We start from the raw sequence: 8,830 nt of genomic DNA, 5'->3' as shown, positions 1-8,830 counted from the left end.
TAATGAACTATCCTAAACCTTAGTGACTTAAAACAGCAACTACTTTATATATCGCATGATGTTGTGAATCAGAAATTCAGGAAAGACTTGTCTAGGCAATTTCTTGCTCCCTGTGGTGACAGCTCAGGTCACCTGGTAGTATTCAGCAGGTGGCTGGACCAGTCAGGAGTGTCCAAGATGATCTCACATTCCTGACACCTTGGTAGGGAGGGCTAGAAGAATAGGCCCAGCAGGCCTCCTCTCCCTCTCTGGAGTCTCAGGGACTCTCTATCTGATCTCTCCATCATAGTAGTCAGAGTTATGAAATGGCAGCTCAGGCCTCCAAGAGGCTGGGCAGAGGATGCCAGTCCTCTTCAAGGCCAGGCCCAGAGCTATCACAGAGTCATCACCATACACTATTGGTCAAAGACTGGTCAGCCCAGATTCAAGGGGAGAGGAAATACCTTACCACTTGATGGAAGATGTGTCAAGGATTTGGGGCCAACTTTAATCTGTTATAGGTAGCATGAGGTTTTTTTGATTTGTCTTAACTCTTGTGTGTTCATTTAGGTCAGTTGTTTGTGCCATAGAAACCATTTCTTATATCTACCATGGGTCAGTAAAGGAGCTAGAAGGAGAATGAGACAAATACCTGGAACAGATTTCTTTAGCTTCCCACCCCCTGAGTTTCATTTATATTATAGCAAAATTTCCATTTTTTCTTTTGTTCCAAGTTCCAAATTGTGAGCATTTGCCGTTTTTTTTTTTTTTTTTCCTGTGAAGCCACAGTAACTGTCTATGCTAAACCAGAAATACTCTAGAGGGAATAGAAAGCTTGCTGTTACAGACCTTGATTTATTAGAGATGTCAGCTGTATTAAATTTACAAATAGGCAAGAACTCCTGTGGTATGGAAAATTTATATGGCTGCTAAATCTGTTTCAACAGGAGTTTCTATTGAGTGGCTAGATGGATTATATTCTTGAGATGATTGCAAGTTTTGCCTACATATCCTACACATCTTTACTGCCACCACACCACCTCTGGCACAAATTTGTGCTAGGAGAATAGGTTCATTCCATTTATATTACCTTCCATATGGGAAAATCCGTTGCCCAGTTTTATAGTTGTTAATCTTTTAAAATTATCAGTTGCTATCAGCTTCTGTTATATAGAATAACAAATCATTGAATTTTTACAATTTTTGGTTAGACTTGTCAAATTTAGGATGCTTTATTTAAATTCCTGCTGGCTTATAAATGGACTTTTTTTGCCTTCAGAAGAAATAATGGCAGAGAATGGATTCTGCTCTAAAAATGATCATCCCCAAATGAATACACTTTCTAAGAGAAGAAAGGTTTGGTATTATCTATCCATTCCATGTATAGTGGTTTCCTAGAGAATTAGTTGTGAGGGCTTCTTGCTGGTCATCCCCAATTATCATATAGTGAAGAGATCTCTGTTCCCCGGTCAGGCCTCAGGAATTACAAATACAGGATATAAAAGGGGTACTCAGGGCTGAAGACTTAATTTAGGACTCTAGAAAATTCTGGGAAGAGAAAAGAAAGACTTCGGCATTTGTAGTTGAATAACCAGGGTTGGAATGTTTGACTCATTTAGGCATCAGGATTAATTAGATTTTATCATATAATGATTGGGGCAAATTTTGATGAATAAAAATAAAATAGTCTTAACATTTTCTTTTTTATCCATATTTCCACTCTGCTGTACCTCAAAGTCTGCTCTTTGTGACAGAGAAGTCTTTGAAAATATACTCCCAGGGAATGAAAAATTGGTTCTAGGTACTTTTGCTAGAACCATCTTTGCCATAGTCAACTTTGCTGCAAGCATTTTCACCTTATAACTAATTCGCTGTAAGGCAATTTTGCCATAAAAGATAAAAATAAAAAATAAAAGAGGGACATTAAAAAGGACATAATGCAGCATGAAAAATGAATAACAAAATTAAAAAAAAACTTTATTGCAAAATACAAAATATTTGAATACCTCTAAAATGTGTGTAGATTCATGGCAAGCCTGCACAAATAACTGATTTTGTGTGTTGTACCTAAGCACTTGTCTTCCAGGTCTTTCATTCTTAGTATTTTATACTTTTTTTTTTTTTTTTGCTTGTTGATTCATCTCCTCATTCAGCATTGTTCTTTTTCTTTTTGCTTAAATTTCTTCCTTCATTAAGAGAGGTATCAGTTTCCAAATACCAGGATGCATATTTGTAGCCAAGCTTTGTATTGCATTGTGAAAGCCTCTGCACTGTTGTTTGTTCTTGGCATTTTGTCATATGTCCATTCATAGACTTTCCAAAGTTCTGTGGGAAATGTGGGTTCAACTCTGTACCTTTGAGGCTTTTGGCCTCTTTATCCTCCAGTGTAGTGTTTCAAAATAAGAAACCAACTCTTGGGGCAAATCATCATTATCTGTCAGCTCAGTAAAGGCATCAGTAATGTTGCTAACTGGGAGAAATGCCGGTCGAAACCAAACTAGCAAACCAAAAACTCATCCAGTTATTTTATCTTTTGGGGCAAAAATTGTCTTATGACCAATTAGTTATGCTGTGAAAATGTTTGCAGCAAAGATGCTTATAGTGAAAATACTGGACACTTGAAAAATATTTGATAATCTATGAAGATGCCACTCATTCGGTTTCTTACAGCTCTTTGGGCCCTCCTCTAGATTCTCTGTGACTCTTAAATTTGAAATCATCTGGTGGTTGCACGAAAACTAAGTATAGTTGTTTCTTGAACAATGTGGGAGTTAGGGTGCCGACCTGTGCAAGTGGAAAATCCCCCTATAACTTATAGTTGGCCTCTGTTTCTGTGGTTCCTCTGCATCCAGGGATTCAACCAACCACTGATGGTGTAGTACTGTAGTATTTACTATTGAAAAAAACCTGGCTATAAATGGACCCATGCAGTTCAAACCCATGTCGGTCAAGGGTCAACTGTACTGTGGTCTCAAATTGAAAAAGAGAACAAAGTCAGAAGAAAGGGAACCTGCAGACTGACAAAATACTTATTCTTTCTTTTCAGCATCACAAGTCTAAACCATTTAATAACCACATCCTGAGAAATTCCTTAAGGTTTAGATTTCTGCTTTTAGCATATCTTGTGGCAGATGTTTTGACATTTTTGAAGGTGATCTACTGAGTTTCCTATAAATAGAATCCTAACTACAGTGGTTCTTAAAGAACCACTGCAAAAACAGAATTACAACACAGGGAACAAAGCTTAAAATGTGTTTCCTCTGGAAGCCAAGATGCTAAATCAGGAGTCACTACGTGTGGCTGGAATCCACCTCTAGAATGGCTATCAGCCAGATAGCAAAGATATTTAGAATTTATATGGTATTTGATATTTTTACAAAAATGATTTTAAATCATATAACTTGAAGTTTTAAAAAATGAGCCTGTTTTCTTTTTGGAAAAGTGGGCCAATAAAAATAACACTAATATAATTCAATTGTATATGCATGTGCATTGAACACAGAGTGGTATACTAAAGATAGTTCATGCAAATAACTTTTGTGGGAAGTTTGGCTATTTTCTTAATATCTTTTTTTCATAAATGTATGTTTATAAATATATTTACTCATTCACTATGACTTTGGTAGCTTTAGAAGCATTTTGTTAGCTGTATCATTGATTATAAAAATCAAATTCTTGGCATAGTAGGCTATGAGAGCTTTTAGTTGCTTTGTTTGTATTTTGGCTAAGAAAATTGTTTCTTGCACTTTCTATTTATAAAGATGTTATAACACATTGCACCCACTTAGTGCAGCTGTTCTTCAGCGACAAAAGATGTAGGCGTTAAAGTGAAATGTATGTTTAGAAGCCTGGCAGAAGGAGGGATCTCAAAAGAACAAATTTGGCTTGCATCTACCTGAGAAAAGCTGAGGATAATATAAAATTTAGATTGAAAGTATCTGTTGGGCTAGGTGTACAGTTGCTGCAAGTTGCAATATCATTGTGAGTTGCCAGCTATGTGTATGTGATTTTATGTATGTATGTGAGAAAAAGGTGTCTGATGAAGGCAGATAAGTCAGTGTAGAAAATTCTACCTCCCATTGAAGACTGAGAATACTCCAAGATTGCCCTGTAGCCCCTTAGGCAGGAGGCTGGATTCCTCAGCCACCATCCACCCCATTCTCTTGTACTCACTTCAGCTCCTCTACCTCTGAGCACTTGGCTGAAGATAAGAGTGTAGCTTTCTGTAGCAAGCAAAGGAAAGCCAGACCCAAAATATAGAGACTGCAGTATCTCACTTCTTGTCATGTTCAGATGTCAATGTTTGGTTTCATTACCCAAATCAAACAGAACACTTGGGTTTAGTGCTTTTATCCACTGGCGTCTATTTGGCAAGAGTAGCCCGTGGAAGTGGAGTCTTTCTGTTGTTTTTAAAGGTGCACTCAACTCCTTTGAATGATGTGAAAATTTTGTTTGAATCCTGAGGGGTTTTTTTTTTTTTTTTAAATTGCCATTTGTAGTCCATTTTGGGGGACTGGAATATCAACCATATTTTCCTGATAATGAGCCTTCTGCCAATATCTTAACTTGCAGTTTTGCATGCAGTTTTTTGGATGACCTGTTTTGCTTTTAGACACTCCGAAGAGAGATTTTTCTGGTTTTAATGCCAATACTGTTAAAATAGTCAGGATGGCCTGTTGTGGGTGCCAGGAAATTCAGTTTTGGAAGTAAAATGCCACTAGGCAGGCCACCTAATCATTAAATGCAGTTGTAGCACTCAACTGATTTGCCGTTTGGGGCACAAGTACACTGAGCCAAGTCAGGATACCTACCGTGTGAACATTTGTTACAGCTGAGGAAGGACTACTGGTCTTTTCAGAAATATCCCAGAATGCTTTCCACCTTTTCATTTCTAATGCACTGGCTGGTTGTAATTCCAAACAGGGATTCTCTGATTAGGAGTGAAAATGAGAGAGTGATCCATTTTCAGATTTTTAGAGGTTGGCATCTGTGTTTTAGGTACTAGCTGATAAGTATTTACTTTCCTGGTGACTGGGTAGGGCAAGTGACAATACAGTGTGAAATTCCAAATGAGACAAGCAGTACTCATTGGTGACAACTGATACAGTAACGTTCGCCCGAATACAGTATGAATGCTATAGGGAGATAGGCAGTAAAATCATGTGAATCTATTCACCACAGCTATTTTTTTTCCTAACTATAGAATCATTGTCAACCTATAAGCCATGCTCCTAATATCCTAGACTCAGGAATTAACTCCTGCTGGCTTATCTTTTGTTTGTGCGCAGAGTTTTGGCCTAGGCCTGTCCCGAGCTGTTTTGCTACAAACACATACTTAAGGTGCAGTCTTACTAAGTCAATAATATACTGTCAGCAGTGCAGCCTGTTTTACAGCCACAGTGATTTATTGAAATACAAAACAAACAAAAAAGTGAGAAACGCCTAGGTAATTTGTTTGAGGCATGTTAAATCTGTTAATCTGGGAGGAAGCATAGAGTCTTATCTTTCTTCTATCTGGCTTAGGTGAACAGTGACCTTAGTGCTTTCTGTTACAGAACCAGTTGACCTAGGCAAGTAGTTCTCCATCTTGGCTGCACATTAGAATCACCTGGGGCATTTAAAAAAGTACTGATGCCTGGGGCCTCCTCTAGACCTTCACATTTAAGTGGCCTGCTGTGCAACCTGGGCTTTAAAAGCTCCTCAGATGATTTTAATGGGCAGCCAAGGTTGAGAATCATTTTCTAGGTAGTCCTGAATGGTCTTTGGCAGGATAACCTCTACCTGGTTCTCTTTTGTCATAAGATACCTTTATTGGTATCCCAGGCATGGCTCTGAGTTTAAAACTTAGAGTGGGCCAAGGCTCAAGTGGTAAAATGGATCATTTATTTGTCCTCGGAGTAATTCAGTAGAGAGATGTTGCCATCCACCCAGTTTCCTCTCTATACCAAAGTATGCATAAGTCAGCAAAACAGATTTTCAAAGTCTGCTCCCTAGAATCCTCTTTCCCTTGCATATGTGATTTAAGTGGAGATTTTTTTTAACTCTGCTAGCTGAAATGGAGCGCTTGAACTTATTAAGAGAGCCAAGCCCAAGCCACCTAGGGTGATTTTTATTTGTAAAGTAAGCAGGTGGCATTGTTAAAGTTAATGAAGAAAAAGGAGGGCCCTTTCTGGGGTGATGGTGATGTATTTGATTGTTTCTTAGCCTGTCTTCTAAGTGGGATTTTGATGTAAAGCGACTTTCACTTTTCCGTGTTTCTTTGTGAATTAAGTGCACTAGCTAAGGCGTAAATATTTCTGAGTTTTACATGAAATGTGAAGTGAGTCATTTCAGCATCTTTGTTCCAGGATATCAAAGACTTAACCCAGTAATTCCCAAACGAGTCTTCATATCTTTCATTCTCCCACCCAGGTATAAAGATACCTGCCCATGGCAACCTCACACGTGATAAGGGGAGGGGAGAACTGTTTGATTATCCTTAAAAAAGTGAGAACCACCATTCAAACTAATTAGCTACCAAGTGATTTCTAATTCATGAAAGAAATTTGTGTTTAAGAGCAAGTTCAAATATAGCAGTCTCTCATCTGAGAGACTGCCGGCACTGTAGAAATTTTCATTCATATATTGCCTACAAATAATTGATAATTTCAATTTCAAATAGGTGGTGTGTTTGAGAAGAAAAAGTGGGTGGAAGGAAAAATTGCTAGTGCAGAGGACTGAATCAGGCTATGAAATTTCATTAAAATAACATTAAGGCCTGGCTGTTTGCTTAGCATGTATATGCTGCAATGTCAGAGAAAAACGCCTTCTATGCCTTAGAAGATTTGTGAAGGCTTCCTTATATTGTGTGGAATAGAAAAGCAATAGCCTTTGAGACTTGTTTGCATCCGGAGAGTAGCCCATTAGGGTTTTCATACTGAGGAACATGGTGGAGTACTGTGAAACACTGTTGAACTTTATGCAAATCACACCGCACTGGATTTTAAGATTTGGGGAAGGAGAGTAGAGGAGGAGGAGGGGGAAGTAATGGTAAAAATAGAGAGAGAGAAACTTGTACTATATTTTACACCAGTAATGAAAGAAATTCCCTATCAGGAATTCTCTATCAGGACTGTGAAGCTCTGCCAAGTTCTTCTGTCCTACTGATTGGCTTGCTGATTCCTCTTAAACCTTTAAGAAATCCTTTCTGAAAGAGCTAAACAAAAGCTGGTCTGACTGCAGTTTCACCACCCTGTCCCATCCCCCCTATTCACAACAAAAGAAAAACATTCCCAAACTATAGGCAAAAGAAATGTCTCAGTCCGTTAACTTTTCATCCTCTATGGTCTATGTTCACTGTTTTAGCCTGTTGAATTATTTTGTGATCTAATGGCAGAACTTAAATAGATCTGCCAGATGAGTCAGGAACTCCTCCTTTAAGAAATCTTAAAATCAGAACTCTCAATTTTTGGCACATCAGCATAAGTGAGTAAAGGGAGAAGTAGGTTGAAAGAGCACTTAGGGAATTCCCTGGCGGTCCAGTGGTTAGTGGGTCCTTGGCGCTTTCACTGCCAAAGGCCTGGGTGCAATCCCTGGTCAGAGAACTAATAAGATCCCACAAAGCCACTTAGATTTCCCTTAGATATCCTGGCTTCTCATAATTTCAGGTGGGACCCACTTATGCTCTGTCTCTGAGAAGACAAGACAGAGGGTTCTAAGGTAGAAAAGTCGATGTAGCTGAAATATGGTTTCCTTCAGATGGATATAGTCGGAAAGAAATCTGTCCACCTGTTCTCAATGGTGCTTATATGGTGGGTGACAGCTGTCTCCCATCCACCTGTCCCTGGCACTGTGCCTTCCCACTGGTCACTGTGAAAAGCAGATCACACTGGACTCAGAGGCCAGAATCCAGGACAATTTCCCCCTTCTCATCACTTCTTCATACAGCTAATAATGTAGCATTTACTTCTCTTTGGAAAATTCTTGGGTTTGTCCCCCAAGAAATAGTAAAGCATTTATAGGAAAACAGAAAGTAAGATTCTGGTGGTAGCTATCAAATAAAGAGATTACAGGAAAATTTTAACTTCCCCTCAGCTGATATTTATTGATAGCAAGGACCAACTATGCCTCCTCCTGAGTTTCTAAAGGCTACCATAATATTTCTAAGCAACAAACTTATCTAACATTTTTTCACAACTTGTTAATCTAGGATTCATATTAAAACAGACAATCAATTTCTAAAATGTTGTTATCCCTGAAAGGGAATGAGATAGAGTTTTTAACTAGAAGAACCTACCGGTCTGTTTTTTCCCTTTGAAAAAACTAACATTTGAGGTTTGTGTCTTTCATCTGAAGCGATTATTCTATTAATAAAGATGCCTCAGAAAAGTCGGTGAGCCAGGCTAGCACTCTTGCACCTCTGAGGGTGCTGGACTGGGTTTGTACATCTTATTTCCTTAGAGAATATCTGTTTTTATTATGACCTTAACTATAAATACCTATATATAGGAATAGGATTTTCTCTCATCCCACCCTCTTTTAATCGTTATCACTTAAGTGTAAACCACACCTCCCCCACCCCACTTTTACTGAAAAAATGCACTTTAATTCCTAAGGAGAGTGGCTGTTCCTCGCCCTGAAGCCAGATTACTTCAGGAGGAGAGTTGAGGAGGGAGAACTCTTGGTGGACCTCGTGAAATTAACTAAATTCCATAACGTAAACACAGAAATCAACCATTTTTAAGCTGCCCCCCACCCCCAGCCAAAGGGAAAAAGAAACAACCAAATGAAAAAGTTCAAAATGCCTACCTTGATTTTGGAAGTTTCACTGGGGAAAATACCCAATGTTAAATTATTTTCTCAGCTACCAAAT

Source organism: Neophocaena asiaeorientalis, unplaced genomic scaffold (genome assembly GCF_003031525.2).
Source record: "Neophocaena asiaeorientalis asiaeorientalis breed wild unplaced genomic scaffold, Neophocaena_asiaeorientalis_V1.1 scaffold182, whole genome shotgun sequence".
Taxonomy (NCBI): domain Eukaryota; kingdom Metazoa; phylum Chordata; class Mammalia; order Artiodactyla; family Phocoenidae; genus Neophocaena; species Neophocaena asiaeorientalis.
This window is presented reverse-complemented; position numbering follows the sequence as displayed.